Source organism: Diceros bicornis, chromosome 37 (assembly GCF_020826845.1).
Source record: "Diceros bicornis minor isolate mBicDic1 chromosome 37, mDicBic1.mat.cur, whole genome shotgun sequence".
NCBI lineage: Eukaryota > Metazoa > Chordata > Mammalia > Perissodactyla > Rhinocerotidae > Diceros > Diceros bicornis.
Genome location: NC_080776.1, coordinates 5,165,032 through 5,178,554, shown reverse-complemented (window position 1 = coordinate 5,178,554; position 13,523 = coordinate 5,165,032). Strand labels below are relative to the sequence as shown.

General features: G+C 34.6%; 1 protein-coding gene across 4 annotated transcripts in view; it reads right to left on the bottom strand.

The window, feature by feature from the left end:
* LOC131398997 (sperm-associated antigen 16 protein-like) overlaps positions 1-13,523 on the bottom strand; it is a 598,225-nt gene that overhangs the window by 144,650 nt on the left and 440,052 nt on the right. The window lies entirely within an intron of this gene.

Below are 13,523 nucleotides of genomic sequence, written 5' to 3'. Positions count from 1 at the left end.
AATATTCTCCAAGTGCATGCAAGTAAAAATCAAATATGTTGAAATACAATTCTTTATAAAATGACTAGTTTCAGAAGATGTAGGTACAAATGTCTGCGTTATTGTTCTCTGTTTTAACTGAACACTGCTTATTTTCACATGCGTTTCTATTTGCATTAAACAAGTTAAAAATCATTTAGAGAAGTCATCCTGAGGGAATTTAGCTCAAAATTCCCAAATTAACTCTGTTTCCAGGCATGTGCTGAGGAGTTGTCCATATGCTGCTGTTAAGCCTGAAAGATCTCAGATTACCCTGTTTGTAGCTGTGCTGCTATATTGCAATTCTGATCTATTCCATAGCTGCTAATGACTCAACACCTGAGACCTTGAAGTATAAGGGCCAAGGTTATTCTGCAATGTGATGCAATAAAATAAAGTAGGATCTCCTACATATGCAAAAGTACCCTGAAATTGCAAGGCTGATATAAAAACATATACTTCTATCAAGTGCTCGGAACACAAATGATTTCATTGCTACATGTCCACACACATATAATGATATGCAGAACTTATTGCAAACCTCGCAAACGATATAAAGCAGGCAAAGACATAAACAATCAGTAATTAAGAATTCACTAGCGAGGATAGATAGGAGGATTATGCTGAGTCAAGAAGCTGAAACGGAAATGTGAAATTTATGCATGTGTGAGGCCACTGCACTCATGCCCGCAGTGAACCATTCAATCAACAAGCACTGTTGAACATCAAGATTCTGTTGATTTGCAATAGCAGATCAGAAAAGATTACTCTAAAGAAACATTATTTATAGAGCGGAGCACTACATCTTGAGTCATTTGATACTTATTAACTGCATATAGTACTATTTGTTATTATATAATTATTTATTAGAATCAAATACTTTTGGAGCCAGAGAAGGTCTTAGAATCACACAGTCAATCTTGCTCCTATTTTGTAGGTAAGGAAACTGAGAGCAAAGAAAAAAATGGCCACTTTGACATGTCAACATTGTTTGACACGTTTAAGTTTGTATTGTTAAAATTTTGGTTAACAAGCCTCTTTAAAAATTTCATCATCATAAGAAAATTTTTAGTGGCCAGTTTGTATATAGTGCAAGGGCCATGGAAAATTTATTTCAGTCTGTGGTGGCTGCTATCTCTTGTTCACTGAAACAGGAATATCACATTATTAAGACAATAATAAAAGATAGACTGCTTTTTTCAAAGTACTTGAAACTTTTCAAAAAAATTAACAAGTGTATATCAAATTGAAATCAATTATATTACAAAAGTTAGGTAATTCAAGAGACTTTCCAAATATTTTTATAAATTTACAAAATCCACATTTTTAAAAATTCATTCAAGAAATTGACTCCAGGGGCCGGCCCGGTGGTGCAAGCAGTTAGGTGCACGAGCTCTGCTGCAGCAGCCTGGGGTTCGCTGGTTCAGATCCCAGGCGTGCACAGGCACACCACTTGTCAAACCATGCTGTGGCAGCGTCCCATATAAAGTGGAGGAAGGTGGGCATGGATGTTAGCCCAGGGCCAGTCTTCCTCAGCAAAAAGAGGAGGATTGGCAGATGTTAGCTCAGGGTGGATCTTTCTCACAAAAAAGATAATAGAAATTGACTCCAAAAGTTTTGATTTACCTACCCTCATTTCCAAAATTCCCTTTTTGCTTCTTGGCACATTATATTTTCTCATGGTAAGAACAGTTTGGAGAAACTTACATAAAATACTGGAATAAATAAAGGTAAACTTTAAAAAGAGAAAGTTGTTGGAAATAAGGGAAATTACAGAAAGATAATAATGATAAATTCATTAGGCTATTTAACGAATATTAGATGTGTTATCCGGTTATATATCTAATATATATGTCTAATATTTATACACTAACATATAGTGTATACGAAAGAGTAAAATAAAACTATTTGAAAGTTTCACTTTGTTTATGATGAAAATAAAACAATCTTCTACTTATAGAGATGCCTGTTTCATAATTCAGCATTGTGTCTTGGATTAGACAAATGGTCTATGTTGCCAACATTTTTTGGTTGATACTTATATCAAAATTGCATAGAGTTCTCTCATGAAACAAGTTATTTGGTATAACTCTTTATTTTTTTTTTTGGGGGGGGAGGGAGATCAGCCCTGAGCTAACATCCGTGCCAATCCTCCTCTTTTTGCTGAGGAAGACCAGCCCTGAGCTAACATCTATTGCCAATCCTCCTCCTTTCTTTTTTTTATTTCCCCAAAGCCCCGGTAGATAGTTGTATGTCATAGTTGCACATCCTTCTAGTTGCTGTATGTGGGACGCGGCCTCAGCATGGCCGGAGAAGCGGTGCATCAGCGCGTGCCCGGGCTCCGAACTCCGGCCGCCAGTAGTGGAGCACATTCACTTAACCGCTAACCCATGGGGCCGTCCCTGGCATAACTCTTATAAATGAGGTAACTAGAATATAATCTGTAAAACTCTTGACTGTAATTATACACACAGGTACACATATATTTATACTCTGATTTTTATTTTCAAGTTGTTAGAAAAAATTATTTAATAAACATCTAAATAAAAATTAGTTCTGTAAAATATTTGGATATTACTTTTATTTGAAAGGCAGAAATGAGAAATATAAAAACACCAAATGTATGTGGTTAGATAGTATTCCAAAATATTAACTGATATTCTCTACCTCTCCACCTCCAATTCCTAACCATCTTACAATCTTACTCCCTTCAAGCTAGATCTTGATTCTCCCATTAGTCCAAGGACTAAATAACTTTTTCTCTCCTTTGGTACCTATAAGCCCCCTAGAATGTGAAAATCACCTCTGAAAAAGAATGCAGAAGATGCTGAATGACTGAAATTAACTTCCCCGCTTGGTGGCAGAGGCTTATAATGGAAACTAAGTAGATTTTAGAAAATTTTTTAAAATTCCATTCCTTTACTCCTGAGGTTATGTGCTGAGGTTTTATCTGCTTCCTGTATAAAAGATAACACTGCCCCCAAATCAGAACAAAATCTTTATCATAAGTACTATTCATTTATTTTATTTAGCTACTAAATCACAAGAGAGTAGTTTAATCCTCTGCTAAACAGATTTGTTCTATTCCTTTGTGTTAAAACATTAAAAATTACATAATCCTGGTAAAATGGCAAAATTCTTCAACAAAGCGATTTCAAAACCACCTTATTGTCCCTGAAGTTTCGTAATAGAAGGGTTTGGTCAAAATAAGAGCTGCTTCAGACACACTGTCTGGCTCTCTATGTAGAGAACTATCTGGATAATTCAGAAGTTCACTTAGAAAATGAATCCCAACATATATTCCGGGATTTCTGATTTTGGATTTTTCCTATCCAGACGACCAAATTTAGACTTCAAACACACACACATGCGTGCGTGAGCGCACACACACACAACTTCTTGAAGACACTGGGGAGTGAAAAAACAGAAAAACAAGCAGAAAGACAGTGAAGGAGAGTGAATACTGGGATGAGGGACATGGCTCAGGATGTGTTATGCATTTTTTGGCTTTTAGCAAGAGGGAGGCCCCAGTCTGTAAGATGGGGACGGGTAAAACAGTAACAGAAAAATTTGCAGTCTTATCAGAGAACCAAAGGATAGAATTTGAGTCAAATATATCTACTGAAAAGTGTGTGTATGAGGTGGGGTGATCCAAAAAAGAAGAGAGGTGGAAACTGGAAGACCTCACATATGTACATAAACCTCACCCAAATATCTGGTTGACCCCTGAATCAAGCATGCAGAATGCAGACTCCAAGCAACTCAGCCGCAGTTAAAACAGCTGAACTGAGATTTGAGTTGCTGGCCACTTTCAGGGGAGACACACTTTGTAGTTTGAGTTCATGCAAATAAAATGCCTATAAAAACAAAAGCAATCAACACTCTTGGGGAAAAAATAACGGAATTTAGAGTATCTACAACCTATTATTAAGCAAATCAAAGATACAATCCAAAATAACTCAATATACAAAGAAAAAGAAACATGTGACCCATTCTTAAGAGAAAAAACCATCAATAGACTACAACCCCAAGATGAGCCAGATGTTGGAACGGGCAAAGGAGTCAAAAGAAACTAGGATAATTATGCTCAAAGATACAAAGGAAAATATGCTCACATAGAATAAAAATTTTAAATCTCAGTAGAGAAACAGAAACTGTTAAAAAAGACCAGATGGAAATTGTATGACAGAAAAGCACAATATCTGAAATACCAAATTCACTAGATAGGATTTTCTTTTTCTTTTGTGAGGAAGATCAGCCCTGAGCTAACATTCATGCCAATCCTCCTCGTTTTTTGCTGAGGAAGACTGGCCCTGGGATAACATCCATGCCCATCTTCCTCCACTTTATATGGATGCCGCCATAGTGTGGCCTGACAAGTGGTGCATCAGTGCACACCCAGGATCTGAACCTGGGCTGCCAGCAGCGGAGCGTGTGTACTTAACTGCTACACCATGGGGCCAGCCCCTAGATAGGATTAATAGCAGAATGGAGATGACTGAAGTAAGAGAAGACTGAAGGAAGGAAGATGATGGAAGATAGACCAATATAAATAATCCAATCTAAAGAGCAAAAACTAAAAATATTGAAAAATAATGAACAGTGTCTCAGGGACCCGTGGTACGACATTAAAAAACCCAAAACATGCCAATGTATTCTATAACATAAATGAAATGGACAAATTCTTTGAAAAAGAAAACTTACAGAAACTGACACAAAATGAATCATAAAATCTGAGTAGCTTTACATCTATTATATGTACAGTTGTTATCAAAAACATGCCCACAAAGAAAACTATAGGCCCATACAATTTTAGTAGTGAATTCTGGTAAACATTTAAAGGAAGAAATAACAACAATCCTACACAAACTTTTTGATCAAATAGAGGAGAATAGAACACTCCTCAATTGGTTTTATAAAGGGAACATAACCACAATACAGAATTTACAAAACATAAAGCTATAGATTAATATCCCTCATACCCTTTGAAAATATTATTAAAATTATCCTATAATATATAAAAATAATGATGCATCATGATCACGTTTTTATTGTCTGTTTTACATAAATTCAAGATTGGTTTAACATTTAAAAATCAATCATATCACTTACCATATTAAGAGACTAAATGAGAAAAATCATATGATCATTTCAATGAATACAGAAAGCATTTGGCAAAACTCAACACCTATTCATGATGCAAGTCTAAAGCACTTATTAAAAAAACTACAACTAAGGGGGCTGGCCGGTGGCGCAAGCAGTTAAGTGCGCGCACTCCGCTTTGGCATCCTGGGTTCACGGGTTCAGATCCCTGGTGTGCACCAACGCACTGCTTGTCACGCCATGCTGTGGTGGCGTCACATATGAAGTAGAGGAAGATGGGCACAGATGTTAGCTCAGGGCCAATCTTCCTTGGCAAAAACAAAGTGGAGGATTGGCATCAGATGTTAGCTCAGGGCTGATCTCCCTCATACACACACACACACACAAAAACTACAATTAACATCATATTTCATGGTGAAATATTGAATGTTCTAATCTAATATTGAGAACAAAGCAAGAATTTCTATGTACATTATTTCTATTCCACAATTGACTGGAAGACTTACCCAGCACAAAAGGCAAAAAAAGAGAAATAAAAAGCGTAAAGATTGGAAAGAAGTAAAATTCTATTTGCAGATGCTATGTTTGTTTATGTAGAAGATCCTAAGAACGCTACAAAACAACTGTTACAACTAATAAGTGAAATTACCAACGCCGCAGGATATAAGCAAAATGTACAAAATTCAATTGCAGTTTTCTATACTAGCAGCAAACAGTTGGAGAATGAAACTAAGGAAACAACTCAATTTATAAAGGCATAAAAGTACACAATATACTTAAGAATAAGATTAAAACAATACACATTGGACCTCTACACTGAAAACTACAAAACTGCTGAGAGAAATTAAATAACACATAAATAAATTGTGAGATATACAATATTCATGGATTGCAAGATACAATATAGTTGAGACATCAATTATCCCTCAATTAATCTATAGATTCAACACAACTTTTTTTTGATAGAAATTAAAGATTATTCTAAAATTTGTAAAGAAATTAGAATAGTCAAAACAATCTTGAAACGAAGGACAACTTTGGAGTACTTATACTACCTGACTCCAAGGTTTGCCAATGCCAGATTAATGAAGACACTGTGGTACTGACATGAGAATTGACAAATAGATCAATGTAACAAAATAGAGAGACAAGAAATAGGCTCACACTTTTATAGCTATTTCATTTTTTTTTTTTTGAGGAAGATTGTCCCTGAGCTAACATCTGTTGCCAATCTTCCTCCTTTTTTCTCCCCAAAGCCCCAGTAGATGTATGTTGTGGTTGTACGGCCTTCTATTTGCTCCATGCAGGACGCAGTATCAGCATGGCTTGATGAGCGGTAGGTAGGTCCGCACCCCGGATCCGACCCAGTGAACCCTGGGCCACCAAAGTGGAGCGAGCGAACTCAATCCCTATGCCACCTGGCCGGCCCCCAGCTCTTTCATTTTTGATAAAAGCACCAAAGAACACAAATGGAGAAAGGAAAGGTTTTATTTAACGTATGGTGCTGGAATACCTAGATAACAAAGAGCAAAAAAAAAAAAAAAAAAAATCCTTCATCAAAATTCACATCATACTGAAAAATTAATTTGAAATGGATCCCAGATTTATACATTAAAACTATAAAGCTTTTATAAGAAAGCAAAAGAGAATACCTTAGCACATTAAAAGTAAACAGGTTTTTAGGACAGGTCATAGAAGGCACTAACCAAAAAATAAATGATAATTTAAACTTCTTCAAAAGTAAAAACTGTAGCTCATCCAAATATATTGTTTAGAAAATGAATGAGCAAGCCATAAGATGGAAGAAAATATTTTCAAAGGATATATCTGGCAAAGGATCGATATCCAGCATATATAATGGAATTGTATAGTTCAGCAATAAAAAGACAACTCCATCAAAAATGGGCAAAACTTTTGAAAAATACTTCACTAAAGATATGCAAATGCCAATAAGCACATGAAAAGATGCTCAATGCCATTAGACATCAGGGAAATTCAAATCAAAACTATTATTGGATACTAATATGCATGCCCCAGAATGGTTAGATTTAAGAAGTTTCACAGCACCAAATGACGGTGAGAGTGTAGAGCAACTGGGCTTTCACATATTACTCATAGAAGTGTAAAATTATATCCCCACTATAGAAAAAGTGTGGATTTTTTTTAAACCTATACCAGCTCTATGATTTAGCTATCCCACTTCTCAGTACTTAAGCATGAGAAATGAAAACACATCCCGAAGAGACTATGTACAAAAATGTTCACAGCAGCTTTATTAATAATAGCCCAAAATTAAAAATAGCCTGTGCACATCAGTAAAGGAATTGATAATAAACTGATATATTTATACAATAGAATACTATTCAGAAATAAAAAAGAATGGACTACTGATAACAAGAACACAAATGAATTTCATAAACATTATGCTGAGTGAAAAAAAACCCTACATGAAAAATTCCATTTATTTGCAGCTCTACAACAGTCAAAATCTAACCTGTGGTTGAAATGTACTGGGTAATGGTTGCCGCTGAGGGATGTGGGTGGAGATTGAGTGGGAAGGGGCATGAGAGAACAATTTTCTGGGATAATAACATTCCATATCTGATCAAAGTTTGAGTTGCATTGCTTTATGCATATATTGGAGGTCAGCAAATGTTACACTTAAGATTTGTGCAAAACAAATATTGAACTCTAGTCAAATAATATACATGTTGAAGTATTTGGAGTAACTGTAATCATATGCAAACTTAATTTTAAATGCATTGATTAATGAGATGCATTGATGTAAGGATAGATAGATGGATTAATTAAGTATTGTAAAATGTTAATTGTGGAATGAATGTGGTGGATATATGGGCATTCACTGTTAAAATCTTTAAGCATTTCTCTGTTAGGAAAACAGTGGTGCAGAATCAACTCTGGTTGATTCCTTAGCTATCGGCAACAGAATAAGAGATCAGACCTCTCCAAGTCACAAAATGTATTCCCCACGGAAAGAGCTAGCGATGTTTCCAAAAGAAGGAAGTGGGCGTGCAGGAGAGACAAAGATGCCAGATAGTCACAGATCATATTGACAATGATTCACTGAAGATTTTTTCACACTAGTAACTTTGATGTAATAAAATACTATCTCATGTTGAAGCAACAATGATAATAATCATTGATAATGGAAGAATGCATTAGTTTATTATGTGTATTAAAATGCATTTTCCTCCCATTCTATAGATGCAGGAGATTAAGTGATTATTCCCCAGGCTAACAAGTGTGAAAACTGGCACCGAACTCAGACTTTTGACTGCAAATCTGGTGCTCTTTGTGCCATCATTTCACACTGCCTTTTGGAAACAGATGTGGTCTTGAAAATTACAAAGAATTTAATTTTTTAACAGACTTCGCCTATAAAATGCGAAATACATTCCTCTGAGAATATTTTCACAACTCAGGCATAGTAAAATTTTACTTACAGAGCAGAAATCTTTTGAATTCACCCATGTAAAAGAAAAATGATACTATTCAAAACATCAAATCAATTTGTTTAAGATTATTGTTATTTGGATGTAATTCCTCAGAATTTAAGGGAAATAATAAGTAAACTAAAGGCATTAGGATACTTTATAAGTGTTTTACTCCTAAAATTTTAGCAGGCAAAAATAAGTATCTCTTTGGTTACTTAGACTCTACTTTTTATCAATTTATGCTGTCTTTCAGGTAGGAATAGTTTAACCTTGAGCTGAAAAACAGACACAAACAGATCCACTGGAATATGAGGCAATGAGCGAAAGCAAGCAAGAACATTACAGGTGTACATTTGTTGGGCACAGAGCAAGCCCATGGGATGACTCTGTTCTTGAAATACATGAATGAGGAAACCACAAAATTCAGTAATGTGCCTCCTTTGTAACATATAAAATGAATTTACTGATTAATAATTTTTTAAATTAATTTTTACATATAAAGAATTTTGATACAATGAAATATGACCATGTAATCTTTATCGATAGTACTTAGTCATTATGGTTCTTAAGATTTTCAGGATAAGTTCTTGTTTTTGTTTGTTTGCTGAGAAAGAGTCTCTCTGAGCTAACATCTGCTGCCAATCTTCCTCTTTTTGTATGTGAGCCTCCACCACAGCATGGCCACTGACAGACGAGTAGTGTTGGTCCCCGCCCAAGAACCGAACCACTGCCTAAGCAGAGTGCACTGAACTTAAACACCAGGCCACTGGGGCTGGCCCAGGAGAAGTTTATTTTTATCCCGTGAAAATAAAGGTGAAAGTAAAAAAATAATTCTCAGTTCTTCTAGTCTTTTGCTTTTTATTATTTTTTTAATTTTTGAAATTGATCACATATCCTGTTTTTCAGTGACTTTTTTCTTTTTCTCTACCACACAGTCGCCCTAAATTTGCTCAAGTCCCAAAGCCTGAGAATTGAAGAATGTGTGTGTGCATGTGTGTGTGTGTGTGTGTATACTCACCCCACTCCTGACTTGAAAAGTATCTATTCACAGTTATAATCTACACTGCAACTTGTCATATGAATATGCATTTAAAACAAAACATGTTCCAGGTAAGGGATAAGGGAATATTTAAATATTTCCATTAAACTGTACTTATTTTATATGCTAAAATAATAATTCTTTATGTACACACTGGACAAAAGAAAAATTACAGTATTTTTTAGTGGTAAAAGTAGTTTGAAGCCAAACTTCTATCTTTTTAATGTGATACAGCATATTTTTCCAACGTAATAAACTGGGACAAACCCTCAAAATAATGAATCAAAATCTGAGAGAATCAGACAATCTAAGAGAAAACATGGCAAAAAATCACTTTGGTCTAAACTCTGCATCTTTCTAAACGTTAACATTTGGCCATTTATATATATACATATCTTTTCAAAGGAGCTTTAGGTCTTTGTTATATTGCAAACTTAAGTGGCATTGTTTTCTAATTGACAAAAAGTTAGTGAATTAATAACAATAAGATAGCTTTTAACTTCTGTTTTATTCCTTTTATAAATATTAAAATGTTAAATTTATTCCAATGTGATTAAGATTAGGAAACTGAGTAATTAACTAGAGAATTTGTGAACTCATTCACTCTACTATTTTCTATTCTTAGTAAATATTTAACATAAAACGTTAAAATGGAATTTATATTTACTTTAGTGCCAATAAAACTTGATCTCTGTTAGCACTGGCCTTAGACTTATAAGCCGGCATAGTTTGTCTTCAGGACTTTCAGATTCCTAGTTATCCATAATATTCCCCCTCCTAATGGTTTCCACTTTTTTCCACATTGTAGGGACTCATTTCCTTTTAACTTTCTTTTGAAACTTACTTGTCAAAACAAATGCAACTCTTTCATGTAAAATAATAAATATCAACAAATGTGGCAGAGACAGTGCTTACCAAATATCTGTGTGTGCACCTATTTTTACAGGCTTTCTTCTTGCTGACTGCGGCCATGTGAATAATTCTTGTCAATGAGAAGGTGAATGAAAGTGATGTGTGATTGCTGGTCTCAGGCACTCAAGAGAGGGTATGAGTTTTCCTGACCTTGAGCTCTGCTAACCTCTGGGCTGGAGGCAAATTTCAAGATGGTTGAGTTGCAACATGAACGTAGACTGAATCGTTGAATCATTATTGGAGGAAAGCCACCAAAAAGAGTCACCTAATCACATCTGACATTTCATGAGTGAAAAATAAACTTTCACTGGGCTAAACCACTGAAATTAGGGTTTAGTTGTTAACTGGAACATAGCTTGTCTTCTTCTAACTAATATAGTACCTAAAGCTACTTCTCCCAAAATAATATGTACTTAGGAGGCCCTGAATCAACAATATTTATCATAATTTAAATCCTTTCATCACATATTTTACTTCTACTACTAGTACTAGAAAATACTTGTACTTATATACTTCATATGTATCAGTTTAAACTTTAAAAAAATGTTTAAATGCTTTTCTCATTATTTTTATTTTCATGCTAAAGATAATGCAAACCATAATACTATTTAACTTTCATGTTATGGTCAATAGTCTTAGTCTTACCTTTCCATATAAACCTTTTTTAAATAATTAGTTAACTGAATTCATTGACGTTATCAATTTCTACATGTATGGTTGTTTCTGATTTCCTATTCATTTCCTTCTTCTTATTTTAGTATAAATCTGTGGGTGGTAAAGAGTCCTAAATTTATGCTGAAAAATGTCTTTCATTTGTCCTCACTATTGAATAAAAATATAAGCTTATTTTTATAAAAATCTAGGTTATGGTTTTTCCATCATCATTTTCAAAATAATCCTGCTGTGTGCCCTGGCCTCTATCTGATACTTCATTGAGGATAAACTGATACTTCGTTGAGGATAATCAGTCTGAATTTTCTCTCTGATAACTTTTAGTATTTTTGTTTTTATTGCTCAAGTTTTCCAGTTTCACATAGTGTGTCTAGGTGTAAATTTATATTTCCTTGCCTTTAGAGGGTACAATCAATCTGTGGTCCCACGGTTTTCCTCAGTTCTGGAATTCTTACCTATCGTTTCTTCAAATATTGTTTCTCTGCAACCCAAGCCCTTTTATTGTTCTTCAAGTATATCTCAACTATTCTTGCCTCACACCTTTTACCTTTTGTGATTCTGTTTTCGGAACAGTCTTCTCCTGGATATTTGCAAGGCTTACATCTTCAAGTGGCTTTAGCCTCTCCATAAATTTCACGGTATCCGAAAGTCCTTCCCTGACCATCTTATCTCAAATATCACTCTCTTCTCTATCACCTTCTCCTTTTTTACGCAGCTTTAAGTTTCTTCATAGTATTAATCACTTCTACACCTTATATATTTATTTGTTCATTTGTTTATCTTCTTATCCTTCTTCTAAAATTTAAATCCAATGATGATTTTTTTGTCTGTTTTTTCTTTCCTATATCAAGTGCTTAGAACAGTGTCTGGCACATAGTAGGTACTCAATAAATATTTTCAGAGTCAATGAAATTTCCTCTAACTTCTCAATTCTAGTGCTATTGTTAGATGCATACCGTACTTCCTGATATTTTTACATCTTGTTACCTTTTTTGTTCTGTTCGGTATGAATTCCTCGATACCATCTTATGTCTAGTCTAGAGCATACTCTGTTTACTTTGATTTTTTTTGTATTTCAATGACTACAAAATTCATTTCTATGATTTCTTTTTATCTTTTTTATATCAGCCTGTTCTTGTTTAATATCTGTGTTTTGTTGGCTGTGCTCTTTAATATTAGATGTTTTTTCAAATATTCTGGAGTTTTGGTTTTTAAGTTCATTTTTAATGTGATCCCCCACCAATCCTTTCTCTCTTTCTCCTCTGCTTTTGCTTCCCATTCTAGCTGTCTTGCAGTTGCCTTGTCCTCTTAGCCCTCTGTTCCAGACTAGGTCTTTATGTGGCATTTTGGAACTATTGTCTTGAGATAATATTGAGTCTTTCACGATGCTGTCTCATTTCAGTTCTGCTTGGAAAAATATGTCTGTCCCCCCACATTCCTAGTTCAGTGCTTGCTATAAAGCTATAGTTGCAGACAGTAGCTTGACATTAGTTGGAGAAGGAGTGTCTCAAACTATAAACTTATTGTATCTTCTTGATCAAAGTGTAATAACTATATACTGTGTGATTAATTTTAAAGTCACACTCTAATTAGTCATTTTTTCTTATAGGCTTTTATTCAGTCGTCAAATATTTATTAAACAGCTACTATTGGGAAGATATTTGGTAAGCATGAAGAATTAGCTCATAAATATGACAGTTATATTCCTCAAGAGACGATTAATATATGAAAGAGTCACACTAATGCAATATATAAAAACAGAAAATAAAACAAAAATTACTGGACCTCAGAGGACTCTATTCAGATTCTTTTTTGTTTTGGCCATGATAGAATATATCATCTCAATCATAGCTAACACATGACTCTTGAGATACATAACGAAATTGTTAACAGAGATTTCACTGGTGAAGATTCAGGGAGGCCAGGATTAAAAAGCAACAACAGAGTAGGAAGCAGGCCATACACATCCAGTCCGTAGCCCTTGGAAATGACATTTTCAGTTATAATTTACATATGGTTCTACTCCCGTAATGCTGCGTTGGGAATTGCACCTAATTCAACTAAAAGACATATTCTATTTCTTGATGAATCCATCATCAAATAAACCAGATTATTTTTATAGCATGTTTCCCCGAAACGATTCAAGGCACTTAGCTACTACATCTGTGCCAAAAACATTTACATAGTCAACTAAAAAGGGAGGATTTTGTTTTTTTCAAAGAGTGAAGAAACAGATTGTGGCATGAAATAGTTTTCTGTACCTCACAAATGCCACTGTATGCTGTATCACAAATCATTCCCAAATATAGCAGTTTAAAATAAAA